The sequence below is a fragment of the Podarcis erhardii genome (assembly GCF_964252035.2).
Source record: "Podarcis erhardii genome assembly, chromosome: 6".
NCBI classification, from domain to species: Eukaryota; Metazoa; Chordata; class Lepidosauria; order Squamata; family Lacertidae; genus Podarcis; species Podarcis erhardii.
In genome coordinates this window covers 81,642,927-81,657,828 of record NC_138510.1, presented here as the reverse complement: position 1 = coordinate 81,657,828, position 14,902 = coordinate 81,642,927, and the positions used below count along the sequence as shown (strand labels likewise).

Below are 14,902 nucleotides of genomic sequence, written 5' to 3'. Positions count from 1 at the left end.
GCCAGAAGACGCATCGTGGCTAAATAAGAGGTTACCCTTGCTTCAGCCTTGAAGGAGGCCACTGCCACGGAGAATTATGAAAGAGAGGAGCTTGATGCCAGTCGCAGGGCCCCTAAGCCACAGATTGAAGTTGCGCATGCCATGGACGAGCTGGAGGCTACTCCAAGCCAGAGCCCAGTCCATGGGGTCGAGTCAGTGCGTCAGGCCTGCACAGTGCACAAAGATCACCGAGGCAGGTGCCCTGGTTGTGGCGGAAACCATGAGCGGAAGAGTTGTCGTTTCCGGGATGCTATGTGCCGGACGTGCGGAAAGACAGGTCACATCGCCAGGGTCTGTAGATCGGCGGCATTGGGAGCGACAGGAGCACCTAGACTGGAGCATCGCAGATCGCCCACAGCAAACCATGTTCTAAAGGACTGCCACTACGTAACGGAGATCAACGGGAGGGTCGTGCAGTTTCCAGCGCAAGGCAAGGCACACGTCAAGGTGAAGATTGAGGGTCAGCTGTGCGACATGGAGGTGGACTCCGGATCTGGATTCACTATCGTGTCGGACCAGACCGCGAGGACATTCTTCCCCAGGGGTAAGTTGCCCCCTCTGGAGCCCTTCCCGGCAACTTTGCAGTCATACTCAGCGGGCCGCATCCATGTCATGGGAATGTGTGTGAGTACAGTTCCGGGACAAACAGGCGGTACTCAAACTGGTGATTGCGAAGGGCAGTCGCCCCAGTCTCCTGGGCACTGACTGGTTCCCCGCCCTGGGACTGAGTATATCAGGGCTTAAATCAATCCAAACCTGCCCTGAGATGAGCGAGGCATTATGCAAAGAATTTGCTGGTCTCTTTAATGGAAAACTGGGTTGTTATAAAGGGCCCCCAGTTGACTTCGAATTGGACCTTGGGGTGGCCCCAATCCGACTCAAACCAAGGCGAGTGCCATTTGCACTGCAACCCAAGATTGAAGCAGAGCTGGATAAATTGGTCAAGCAGGGAGTTATCTCACCCGTGGACTCCGCTAAGTGGGAGACTCCAATCGTCACGCCCCTTAAAGCAAATGGGGAAGTCAGGATCTGTGCTGATTACAAATGTACTATCAATAAGGCACTCAGGGGAAACTCATACTCCATTCCAGTCGTATCACATCTGTTGGCTAAACTGGCTGGGGGCAAGGTGTTCGCCAAACTTGACCTGGCACAAGCTTACCAACAGCTGCCAGTAACCCCACAATCAGCGGAAGCACAGACTATTGTCACACATAAAGGGGCGTTCAGAGTTAACAGATTACAATTTGGAGTTTGTGTGGCCCCAGGGATTTTTCAAGGGCTCATGGAACGCCTGTTAAGAGGTCTGCCGGGGGTCTTGCCATTTTTTGATGACGTTTTGATTGCTGGAAAAGACCCACAGGAACTGGTTGCGCGTGTCCGTGCAGTGTTGCTCAAGTTCAAGGAGGCGGGGTTGCAACTAAAAAAGGAAAAATGCAGTTTTGGGGTGCCAACTGTGGAATTCTTGGGGTTTAAAATTGATGCATCAGGCATCCACCCCACAGATGCTAAGGTGAAGGCCATCATCGAGGCACCATGACCACAGAACAAGACGGAGTTGCAGTCATTCCTGGGACTTATTAACTTTTATCATTTGTTCTTACCCCAGAAAGCTTCGGTAGCTGAACCATTACATAGACTGTTGCACAAAAAGAATGTGTGGCGATGGGGGCAGGAGCAGCAGAAGGCTTTTGACTCCTTGCGAGGAATGCTGAGTAGCAAGAGCGTCCTTGCTCATTATGATGAATCGAAGCCGCTGGTCCTGGCATGTGATGCCTCTCAATACGGCCTGGGGGCAGTGCTGAGTCATAGGGAACCGGATGGGTCGGAAAAGCCCATCTCTTTCTATTCCCGTACGTTGTCGCCCACGGAGCACAACTATGCTCAAATTGACAAAGAGGCGCTTGCAATTGTGGCAGGAATCAAAAAGTTCCATGATTATGTGTACGGTCGCCATTTCTCCATTGAAACGGACCACAAACCACTGTTGGGGTTGTTCAACCCGAACAAACAAACGCCACAAATTCTCTCCCCCAGAATGTTGCATTGGTCTATATTCCTGAACGGGTTCCAGTACACCTTGACCCATGTGCCGGGAAAACGGTTGTGCCACGCTGATGCGCTGAGTCGATTGCCCCTTCCTGGCGGGAGCAATGAGGATCCTGCTCCAGTGGAGCACATAATGATGCTGGAAACACTTCCGGGGGCTCCTGTAACGGCTACTGATATTGCTGAGAAAACGAGGAAAGATGCTGTTCTCTCCCGTGTGCTCACTTGGGTGGGGAGGGGGTGGCCAGGTGGTCCGCATGAAGACAAATTCAGGCCTTATGCAACAAGGCAGCACGAGTTAGCCATGCATAAGTGTTGTCTCCTGTGGGGAGATAGGGTGATCATCCCAGCACCACTGAGAAACAGGGTTCTTGAGACGCTTCACATGGGACACCCGGGAATGGTCAGGATGAAGTCGCTAGCCCGATGTTATGTGTGGTGGCCTGGAATGGACCAGAACATAGAACAATGGGTATGAACATGCAAGGCATGCCAAGAGGTGCGACCAGAAGTGGCCAGAGCACCAGTTCACTGGTGGGAGCAGTCCAGATCTCCCTGGAGCCGGCTGCACTTAGATTTTGCTGGGCCATTCCAGGGGAAGGTCTTTTTGGTTATCGTCGATGCATATTCCAAATGGTTAGAAGTGGCGATGGTCCCTAGCATGGCATCAGCTGCCGTAAGCAAGGTGTTGAGGCAGCTGTTTGCAACCCACGGGTTACCTGAGACCATTGTATCAGATAATGGGGCAGCTTTTGTATCCCAAGAATTCAGGGCATTCTTGGCTGATAACTTCATAAGGGGGGTCACATCCGCGCCCTTTCACCCATCCTCCAATGGGCAGGCGGAGCGCATGGTAAGAACAGCCAAAGAATCCATTGCGCGCTTAATGGAGGGTAACTGGTCAGCTCGCATCGCGCAAATGTTATTTTTGCAGCATGCGACGCCGTGTACTACGACGGGCAAGTCGCCAGCTGAGCTGCTCTTGGGTAGAAGATTGGTAACGGTGTTGGATTATGTCCACCCGGATAAAATGCCAAACCATAATTCAAGAGCGAACCCCCAGGCTGAGACTGATACAACAAGGTATTTCGCCCCTGAAGATCTGGTCTGGGTGAGGAACTATTCACGAGGTTCGCGGTGGGTGGCTGGTGTGGTCACCCGGGCTAGTGGACCTGTGTCCTATTATGTGACCTTGGAAAATGGGCAAGTTTGGAAGAGACATATAGATCAGCTGAGGCGCCGGGCGCTCAGCAGGGAGGAGTCTGATAATTCATCCCTGGCTAACGATGCAGAGCTGCAAGACCAGAGTGAAAATGGCCCAGAGGTGCAATCACCAGAGGCTTCAGCAAATGAACCAGGGTCTGCTAGTCCTCAGGATGACGAGGTACAGGTAGGGGACCCTGAGATGTCTGGGACTCCATCTGTTCCTGACGAAACCCCTATAGCAACCCCCCTACCACAGGTGACACCCAATCCAGAACCGGCAACACCTGTTGTCAGGAGATCAAGTAGAAGTTGTAGAACCCCACAGTACCTGAGAGATTACGTCTGCTGTGCTCATTAGGGGGGGAGGGGTGTTGTGTATTGAGTCAAAGGATTGTATATCTGTATTATTATTGTCTGTAATTGAATTAGGGTAAAGTAACTGCCTTTTGGTTCCAGAGGGTACAGCTACTATTGGTTCATTTAAGCTGCTGTATTTGGATCCGCTGTCTTATTGGTTGCCTCCAAAAGGCAGGACTGTGATTGCCTGATATTGTTCCCTCCAAAATGTATCCCTTCTAGCTAGTTCCCTGTCCCTATAAATGTAGCTCTCCCCTCCTCAGGTTTTAGTCTTGTTGCTTTTAATAAAGAAGTGTTACTAGAAAACTGTCTCCAGCATATTATGTCAAGAGAGCTGAAATCACAAACCCCACGTCACAACAGTTGGGATCCCAAGTACAACTATTTCCATCTTCCCAAAGCAGCTTTTGTTTTCGATTTTCTAAACAGCAGCTCTCCTCTTGCTTCTATCAATTGGCAAACATCTTTTGAAACCGAGGGAGCGTCTCAAGCAGATTACATGGCATGGCACAATCTGTTGTTCCAAGAAGAAGTAAAAACCCACTGGGCATCATCACCATCTCTTTCCTATCAACTTTCAATATTTTGGAGATGGGTGGGGGTTGGGAGAATAATTTTTGGTTAAGAACATCCTCATTTGCTTGATACTCACTGTGTCCATATTGAAATGGACTGATGCATACTTCAGTGCAAATTGTGGTGTGCATCACTTCTAAAGCAGGCAGTTTTTGCACATTACTAGTTGTTCGCAAGTACAGTTGGATCAGGGGGCCGTGGAATTCAATGCTAGTAGTGGTCACTTGAAGATCTTTATGTGACCTTTTTTGCACTGGCAATTTTCCAACCCACCTCCTTCAACTTTATCAGGCTGTGTGTGCACATGTATATCCTTCCACTTTTTCACCAGGGATCCCTCCCAACTTTATCTGGATTTAGCTATTCATCTTATACTTTAGTGCTGTATCAGAAAAGGTATTATAAAAGACTATTGCCCCTCTGAGCTTTCTATATTGCTATAAGGGTGAGTGGAAAAGGAAACCAAAAGGGGACTGATCGGTGGGGGTGCTACGTTTTCAGTTAAAAGACTTGAAAGAACAGAAATGGTAACAGATTTTAATTATTTACTTATAAACAATTGTTACTGTCAAACATAGACTTATCCTGATTCTTATTAAAAATTGCTTTCTACCTGTTGTAGAGTAGGTGCATCACCCATATGGAAATACCTAAGAGTTACATTGAAACTTGAATAAATTACCCACAGACTTATTACTTATCTTATTACTAACTTTAGTTTACCCCCACATTAAATTGCAAATGCCCAACCTCTCTTCAAAGTCCATCAAGAGGTCAAGATCCTCTCCCCTTTTTAGAGATTATGTGAAATCCACCCAAATTTCAACATCTTTTTAAATATGCTTTTTATTAGTTTTCTTACTTAACAAACACACACAAGAAATTAACAAAAATTATAAATAACAAAAAACAAAAAAAAATCCACCCATCCATAAATCCATACGTTCTTGCAAAAGAACTTATGCCACCATATTTTTAATTCCCAATCCTTATCTTCCCAATAGACTTCCGTCTTCCTCAAAGTGGGTCTGTCCTATCTGTTTAATAAACTGCTTCTTTAATCATTTTGCCATTTCTTCTGTTATCTGAATATTATACTTATAATCCATATTGTGGTTTGCAAAAATTAATCAAAGCATGTCCAGGTTTTAATTTGAGGGCACTGTTTTTTTAAATAGTCTTTATAAAATTCCAACTCCTTTTTGAACTTTTGGTTTGGCTGTCTCCTAATTGTCTCTGTCATTTTTGCCAGTTTGAGATATTCAAATAATTTTTCCTGCTATTCCTCTTTTGTTGGTACTAATTCTCCTTTCCAATTTCTGGCAATTAATATTCTTGTTGTTGTTGTAGCATATAAGAATGTTCTCTTTTTTCCATTTGAAATATCTGAATCTAAAATACCTAAGAGGAAGGCTTCTGGCTTCTTTATGAAAGTTTGCTTAAACGTTTTTTCAATTCCTCATATATAATATCCCAAATATTCTTAATTTTTTTGCAACCCCACCACATACGAAAGTGTCCCTTCTGCCTGTTTACACCTCCAGCACATATTAGATCTCATTTTATACATTTTGGATAGTTTGCTGGGAGTTATATACCACCTGTAAAACAGCTTCAAAAGATTTTCCTTTAGTGTATAACAGGCCATAAATTTCCATTCTTTATTCCAGAATCTTTCCCATGCTGATAGTTGGATATTTTTACCAAAATCTTTACCAAATTTCAACATCTTACAGCTCCTTACACACAAAATAGCCACATCTCTCCTATACTAAAGAGGCTCCTCATGAAGCCGGAGGAACATTGCCCAGCTACTGTATTATTGATTTAATGCTGTACACCGCTTTGAGGTTTTTATTAAAAATATTAAGCGGTATAGAAATTAAAAATAAATAAATAAATATGCCTGTAGAGTGTATTGCCATTGCAGGAGCGAAGACAAATATGTAGGTCTTTCCCACCTCATTGATAATTCTTAGGGGAAAGATGAAGTTCCATGGCTAAGCAATTACACTGACTGTGCCACTGCCTAAGCAAAATGTTAGTGGAATGTGGCATTTGGCATCGAACTATCTTTATTTCCCCAAACAATATAAAGCATGGATAGGATAAGAGGAAAGTAAGGGCAGACTGAGGAGATATGATTGCTATCTTCAGATATCTAGGGTTGTCACATGGAAGATGGAGCAAGCTTTTTTTCTACTGCTCTGGAGGCTAGGACCTGAACCCATGGATTCAATTCACAAGAGAAGAGATTCCGACTAAACATCAGGAAGAACTTTCTGATGGCAAGAGCTATGGAACAGATTCCCTCGGAAGGCAGTGGACTGTCTTTTCTTGGAGTTTTTTAAGAAGAGGTTGGACAACCATCTGTTATGGATGCTTTAGTTGAGATTCCTGCAGTGCAGGGTGTTGGACTAGATGGCCTTTAGGGTCCCTTCCAACTCTACAATTCTTTGATTTTATAGGGAACCTATCACCCTCCAGATGTTGACTACAGCTTCCATCAACTCTTGACTGCTGGCCATGCTTCTGACACACTACAGCTATCTACTATTGCTGCTCTGCATGTATCATATCCCTCTGCATGAAGTTTCATCCTTGCTGGCCCATTGCTATAAGCATTAAATAAAAGCCTAGTATTTCATATAATTGGGACACGGGTGGCGCTGTGGGTTAAACCACAGAGCCTAGGGCTTGCTGATCGGAAGGTTGGTGGTTCGAATCCCCATGACGGGGTGAGCTCCCATTGTTCGGTCCCTGCTCCTGCCAACCTAGCAGTTCAAAAGCACAAGTATATAAATAGGTACAAGTATATAAATATACAAGTATACAAATAGGTATACAAGTATATAAATAGGTACTGCTCCGGCGGGAAGGTAAATGGTGTTTCCGTGCACTGCTCTGGTTCGCCAGAAGTGGCTTAGTCATGCTGGCCACATGACCCGGAAGCTGTACGCTGGCTCCCTCGGCCAGTAAAGCGAGATGAGCGCCACAACCCCAGAGTCATCCATGACTGGACCTAACGGTCAGGGGTCCCTTTACCCTTTACTTCACATAATAATGAAGTGGGTTGGCTGTCTTAAAGGGAAACCCAACCAGCAGAACCAAGGGAAAGAAACAGTGCTCTTCCTACATCTGTCAGTAGTTTTATGGGGATTTTAGCCAACCCAAAGTCAGAACAAACCATGTGCCTGTTGCCAGATTCCTGCAATCAGCACATTATATTACGACCTTATGGGAAAGTCATGCTCATATTGTTTGAGAGCAAGTATTCCAAGACAAAGAAACTGCATGTGTGGTTAGGGCTGCTTGAAAGAATGAACACACACTACAATGGTGTGTGTGTGTGTGTGTGTGTGTGTGTGTAGGTAGGTAGGTAGGTAGGTAGCCAGGCATTTAGAGATACAGTCATTAGACCATTTTGTTAACATAAAAGCAGGTCCTCAAACCAGTTTTTGCCCTATCTCCACAAGTGCTAATGGGCCATGATACCACTCGCTAGCTCCAAGACAGCTACAGTTGTATAAACCACATGCTCACACCCTATTATAATGCTCGGGGACACACATTAGCATTTGCATTGCAACGAGATATGAACTTCACCCCCATCCACACCTGACAACTGCGCAAATTGCCTTATTGTGAGCGAGAGTGCTTCCCTAGCTGTACACTTTAGGCTTATGTCTCCCCAGACCATTGGCGGACATATTGGTTCTTACGATACTCCCAACTGGACAAGTATGCTTACAGTTGCATCAGTATTAAACTTCAGGGAACATTTTGTCATGAGACTTGTCAGCCAAAATTGTGGCTCACCTACAAAAAAGGACATGCTGTCTTCAGCTATTTTGGCATGGAAAATTAGTGCTCAGAAGGACGTTCTCTAGGACACAAGTCAGTTTGCAATTTGGAAAGATTAATCAAAATGGGGAGAAACATCCTCCGCACTCCAGTAATAAATTCTGTACAAATCATTGACCTGTTATAACCAAAACTTTTGTGAGCAGTAGAGTTATCAACACAGTACACCACGATGAAAGAAGTATCAATAGGGTGGCCTTTGATGAAGGCAGCTCCAGATGCTGCCAACAGTTGCCCCACTTCTGGAGTTGCTCCTCCGTAGAAACATCTGCATCTTTTAGATTTTTCTTATACACATTAACGGGTGGTAACAGGTAATTTGGCCCTTCGATAGATGGTCCTATGTAGTTTGATTTTCTGAAGTTAACAGGCTGGATGGCATCTTTGATGTAGGGTGTGACATATCCTTATTTGTGGATTAATGCAAGTTGCTCACTCACTAAGACCAGAAATGTATTTTGCTTTCAGAGCTAGTCCACGTTAAGAGAATGTAGATGTATTTGTGTTGAGACATTTGGAAACACCAAGATTAATAACACAATTACGATGTAAATTTCATTGGTCAGATGGTTATGGGGTTGAATACTGCTTTAATTAAACAGATGAAGTATTAGGTGCAAATGCTCCATTTCCTTGCTGTTTTTCTAATTCTCAACAAATATGATCATGAATAACCCACACATTTAGCGTGATCTCCCAAATAGGCAAAAAATCACAGGTAGTGCTTATTCTCCATTGGGAAGAAAGCTACATTGAGGCAATACTTTTCTTCGGACTAAGCAAAGTGTTGTAAAGCCATGGTAAGAAAAACTAAGAGAGAGAGAGAGAGAGAGAGAGAGAGAGAGAGAGAGAGAGAGAGAGTGTGTAGAGCCTTGTGCTTTACTTAGTGTTGGAGATGGATCTAAGTAACTCCTAACTTCGGTGGCTCAGGAACTGCAGGGCTTTGGTTTTAAATGACGATCCTATTTAAAACAGCTCTATCGGACTGTAGTTTTGAAACAACTCATTTTTCTTTACTACAGGTTAGAGGTGGTAAAACCTAAGTAGGCCTAAAGAGGTTACCACTGGAATGAGGACATCGGTCCTATATATTAAAGCATTTCCATACAAATTAAAAAGAGCACCATCCACTGAGAGAAACGTTCTTGTGTGCAAAGCCTATCAAAAAGTATGGGAACTCTGCAAGAGCACCATAGTTATTTTGCACAACTGCCACTTATTTCAGTGGAGATAGCACCCTAAAAAGGAGAAATACGAACATTTTCTCATCTGTATATGTCTACATCAGAGTAGATGATTCTGGGACATATGGGAAAATAGCATTACCTAGTATAATGTGCATCCATGTAATGATCTATATCTCAGGAAAGGGCTATTTCTGCTGAATATGTAATTTGGGGGGGGTTATATTTGGGATTTAATTTTTATTCAGAAACTCCTCTGGAATATGTTGGGGAAAAGGATGAGAACTAGTAATTTTCACACCTTGGATGGTATTCAACAGTCCTTATAAGTCCTACAGATTGTAATACCATTGTGAAACACTTCCATCTAGTGGAAGATAAGGAAACTGCATGCTGCTGAAATAAGGCAGAATACTAAAAATTGTACTTGCATTTCCACCCCCACCCCACCCACCAAAAAAACCCAACTTACTTTATAAACACACATCATCATGTTGGACTGCTCTCCACTCCCCCCCCCAAGATGTTTTTGTGTGCTCCATGAAATCCAATTAGATTTTTTTTGTGCTTGTTGAACCCATCTCTAAATTATTGAAAGCAAAGTGACATTCTAAGATAAGCAAATTACTTATTCATTGTCTTCAGTATACAAATTCAAATTGACTATGTATATTTTTACGCCAATCTATTTTTATTTAATATTTGGGCCCCATTTCTGGCTCCTGCAATCTTGATACTGTACAGCTGATTTTGATAAATATTGTACAGATACCGCAAGCAGTTTGCAGATCTGCAGCTGAGCTGTTTTATCAACCATTGGGAGAAAGAAGTAATGGACAATGTTTGGCCTTCTACCACAATGCACAAGCCATGCTCAGAAGCCCAATTTAAGAGCAGAGAGGCTCAAGTGCTAGGCAATTAAAATACCTATGTCCTGTAAAACCCATAAAATTGTCCATCATTGCTGGATTTGGGACCCTTTTTGGCTTATGCAGAAGATACTCTTGTTGGTGGATGAAGCTGTAAGCTATAGTCAATACCGTGCAATTATTGTTAAAGAAACATAACCATCAAGTGGTTCTACATTAATTACAAGTACCAGTTTTAAAATTTAAAAATGCTCGTGCTAGGCTTGCCAAAAAGGAAATGGATTTTACTTCAAAATGACTTGAAATAAAAGCAGATGAATGCTTTCCCCTTGAATGTATAAGCATTAAAACAAATACATGACATCACTATCCTTGCATTTCCCAGTAATTTTTTCCAGGATTGAACTTTTGTGGCTGCAAAGTTAATTTTTTAAGGAATACCAGCTGCACTTCAGCATTTTTAAAAAGAAACATAACCAACTAGCCACCCTCAGGCTTGTAAGCACTGAGTAATAATATTACTGTAAAAAGAAGGGTTGCTTTTGCTAATTTTCTGTCATGACTGTTTTAAGGCTTTGCTATATTTCCTGCAGCTGAAAAAAATGCTTCTTTTCTTTTATGATCCACGAATAAAAGTGAATGTTAACAAAGTGGGCCTACTGAATCTGAAGCAAAATCAGACCCAAGGTTTAAGGTTTTTAAAGCAAATCAAAATTCAACCCAAACCTCCATTATAACAAATCTGAGCAAGTTCCCAAATAGTTGGTTCATCAGGTGCTCAGATTTTTGGGGAGGCAGCAAAAAAGGGCCCCCAGCTGTTCACGCTGTAGAGAATCAAGCAAAATATACTGCTATCCAAGAAGTCGCCCAAGAAGAGAGCAGAGTTGGAAACAGAAGAATTACTATTGCTCCCAACATTTATATTGGGCTCTGTTACAAAACTTTTTCTCTTAGAGAAAGACAGAGAACTAAACGCACAGAAATTTGTGCCAATTTGGAATTCTCAGAGCCTTATATTTTAATGAATAAACTGAGCATGACTGATTTTTTTCAGTCAGAAAGGTCTGGGTGGTTAAGACCTTGGGTCAATTCACACAATCATTAGCTACAAATCGCATGCACAACAGATGGTGAGGGGCCCATAAGCACAATGTGTGCACAACAGCCTGTCTTTGTGAGCAAGAAAGCCTTTGACAGAACCAAATGTAGTTCAGCAACTCTGGCAGCATGTTTGTGTGACATATTTGCATACATATCACAGGCATTCACATGCACTGTGCAAAACCTGGACAGAGATACGCAGTTAAAATTCGGCTCTTAGCGTTCCAATTACTGTACTATTGTGCAGAAGTTGAAAAGCCTGTATTTTGAATGATTATTTACAATGTAAATGTCTGCAAGGTTTCCTTTCTTTTTGTAGGGACTTTAAACACTAAAATATAAATAGCCAACTTAACAGAAATATTTGCTTCTGCCCAGAAAAATATCTGAACATTGTATTCATAAGTAGATTAGAAAGTGAATAGTACAGTATATAGCCATGTGCTTGTGGCACAACTGTTTTAAGGAGAGTGAAATAACTGTGATTCTCTCTCTAACCTGCGGGTGCCATTATTGAACCAAGTGAAGACGGAAGCTGTACATCAGCTATGCATATTGTATTTAGCGTTCTTTGGAGAAAGCAAGAATATGTTCTCACTCTTAATGCTTTTTTTTAAAAGAAACCTATATGCAAAGTATGAGTTATAGAGCAATATAGTTTCCAGAGGACTCCTAATACGATATTCTTAACAATGCTATAGAATGAGGTGATTCAAAATAGTGGAAATGGAAGAAAATTATTCAAGACACTTACTGACGCATTTTAAATTGCTGGGTTATGAGGCACTAACTAACCACACAGAACATAAGTATCTGGAATCCATTTCTTCTCTTAAAAAATGTTTTAGAATCAAGAGTAAAGATCAGGTACAAAGTTCAAAACAGACTCAGTGGTACACTCTTAAGCCAGTATTTCCCGAACCGGGGTCTCCAGCTGCTTTTGGACTACAATTCCCTCATCCCTGACCTCTGTTTCTGCTAGCTAGGCATGATGGGAGTTGTAGTCCAACAACAGCTGGAGACCCAAGTTTGGGAAACACTGCTCTAAGCCAGATATCCAGAGAGTCACATTTGAGTAGTCACCTGACAGGTTCCAGGGTGTAGGAGAATTGGCATGAGAAGCAAAATACAACTTTTTTTTGGTGGGGTGTAATTTTGAGAGAGCCAAATCTAATTGTGTCTCAGCTGGCAGAAATACTCTGTTAAGAGCCTAACAGGATGTGTCTGTGAAAACTGGCCCATCAAGATACAACACAGATCTGAGGATAAGAACTCTTCTTTGCATCCTCCTAACCTATTATGGAGCAACTATTTCCATAATCCTTTCAAGTTTGAGTGTAACAATGAACATAGCTTGCTTACTCACCGAGGGAAAAGGAACAAGAGTGATAGATTGGGAATGTTTTCAGCAAATTAGCCGGTGTCGGCATGGAAATTGACTCAGATACATTGACAGGAAAGGTCAGTGTTAGTTCAAGAGGAAAGAAGAGAAAAGGCAAGGCCTATGTCATATATGTAGGAAGAATAAACGAACAGGAGAGTCTGCAAAGCACCATGTTTGGCACTGATGTTAAAAACGGCTATACTATCAGACAAATTCATATTAAAGGGAAGGAGTTACAGCTCAGGCATCAATTTCACACATAGCAGAAGTAAGAAGGGCCTTTGTTTACAAGGCTAGACAAAAGCTGCTAGATGGCAGCAGGCAGAAAGAACCAATCATTTGACTTTGTGTAATGTGGCTTTTTGTATTTCATGTTTCTTTTACAAGCCATCTGCATTAAGAGTTTTGCTTGTCTTCTGCCAATGCAATGTTAAGTGCTGAATGTTCAAGAAAGCAGGGTACAAATCTTCTGAAACCTAAAACGTAGCAATTTAATTAACTCTGCTTGGCGTGCGAGTACATGCAAAAACACTATATTATAAATAGTTAGTGGCTGGATTCCAAAGAACTATATGTAGTGTACTTCCCAAGGGCTTTTTAGCTTCTCTATTCTGAGGGGGGTAGGAAGAGTCCTGCCCTGTGGCACCTTGAAAAGCAACCCTATGAGGCATGAGGAGCAGGACACAGGAAGCAGGGAATTGTCAACCTGTTACCCTCCACACACACAGAGAGCAGGTGAGCTCCAATATATGAATATATAGGTTTTTTAAAATACTCTAAAAACATATACACTTGAATAGAATAGTTTAATATCACATTTGTACAGCATTTAAAACTCCATATATATGGCTCAAGGCAGATACTTGTTTTTAAAAAAGAACCAATAATGTTTATATGTACATTATGCTCTATTTGCAAATCTTTACAGTTCAATTCTGATCTTTGTAAGCACCTTATATACAAATTTGAGTATGTAAATAGATGTGTATAGACAATACATGATTAGGAGGAGTTACATTCACAAGCATCAATCAAAACAGGTACTATAAAAATGTGAAAGCCAGCACTGTGTTTTTGTTTTAAGGGATTTTTAAAATTCTCAACAACTCAAATAGTTTGTATCTGGTCAACGATCATTTTAAAGCCTTTTAACGAATGATGAACGAGTTCTGTTGTACTGTGTGGTGCACCATTAAAAGTAAAGTTGACATTCAGGTGTCCAAACAACTCTGTTGGCAAACCATAATTATACTGGAAAAGTTCTGCTAAAAAGAATTAAATATGTTATTCTTAAAAAAAAACACCAAAACAAGTACTGCATATAAATTACAAAATAATGAAAAGCTTGTTCTTTAAAATTAAGGCTGAGGGAACTTACCATACTCAGAAGCTACATCCCTTTCACTTGTTTGTTTTAAAAATCATTGTCACCAAACTGAGAAGAAGCTGTTACTTTTTAAATCACTTTACCTCATACCCTGTTATTCCATGTAATCAGTTACTGCTGAAAGGGAAATTGGCTCACATGTTTAGACACCCTTGTGGTACACACAAGCCATTTGCATAAGTGCAGACATGAGTCTCTTTGGAGATTAACCATCCTACGGATTCAGTGGCAGCAAGAGACCTCTTCTAAGCCTCTTATTCTACAAGTTGAACTGTGCCCAAAGAATGGCTGCAAAACAGGGTTTTAAAAATTATTCGTATAAAATGACACATCACTACCCAAGTAACTATGTCCCCATTTTGCAAGAATTTCACTTTAAATATATTTGGCCTAGGTACTGCAACTGCCTACTAAACATTAAACATTTATAGACCCCAAGAGCTAAGAAATATGACCAGCAAGGTTAATGCAACTCCTTCGATGTTGGAGCATGGTTTTAAAATGAAGCTATTACATGCACGCAGAATGAATTAAATTTTAACGACTGAATTTTCCGACTTGCCCCACAGCTTAAAATATGCATCTTGGACTGGACTTCCTTTTGGTGTGAATTTGCAGCTTCTTTAGGGACCAGTGACTACATCACCCAGCCAAGAACTGTTGTTCCATGATAGAGGGAGCAGGCAAGACCACTCCTCTGAACAGTACATATAAGATATTTTGGGATCCAGGCACCCTTCTCATGGGATGATTTGCAAACTTTTACTTGCACCCTAAGAGATAAAAATTTAGTGAACTGAGACTTCATGAATGGCTTCACACAATGCCTTAAATATGCAAGTAAAAGAGGAAGACCTGCACTTATTCCATTCACCACAGAAGGGCA

General features: G+C 42.0%; 1 long non-coding RNA gene across 2 annotated transcripts in view; it reads left to right on the top strand.

The window, feature by feature from the left end:
* The window catches only part of LOC309344010, a 66,065-nt gene that overhangs the window by 28,706 nt on the left and 22,457 nt on the right, over nucleotides 1-14,902 (top strand). The window contains exon 3 of one of the 2 annotated variants that reach the window (XR_014157524.1): nucleotides 9,114-9,718. The exons of the other annotated variant lie outside the window; for it this stretch is intronic. This is a non-coding gene — a long non-coding RNA (uncharacterized lncRNA). Of the gene's footprint in view, nucleotides 1-9,113; nucleotides 9,719-14,902 lie in introns of those variants that run through there. 2 annotated transcript variants of the gene reach the window in all.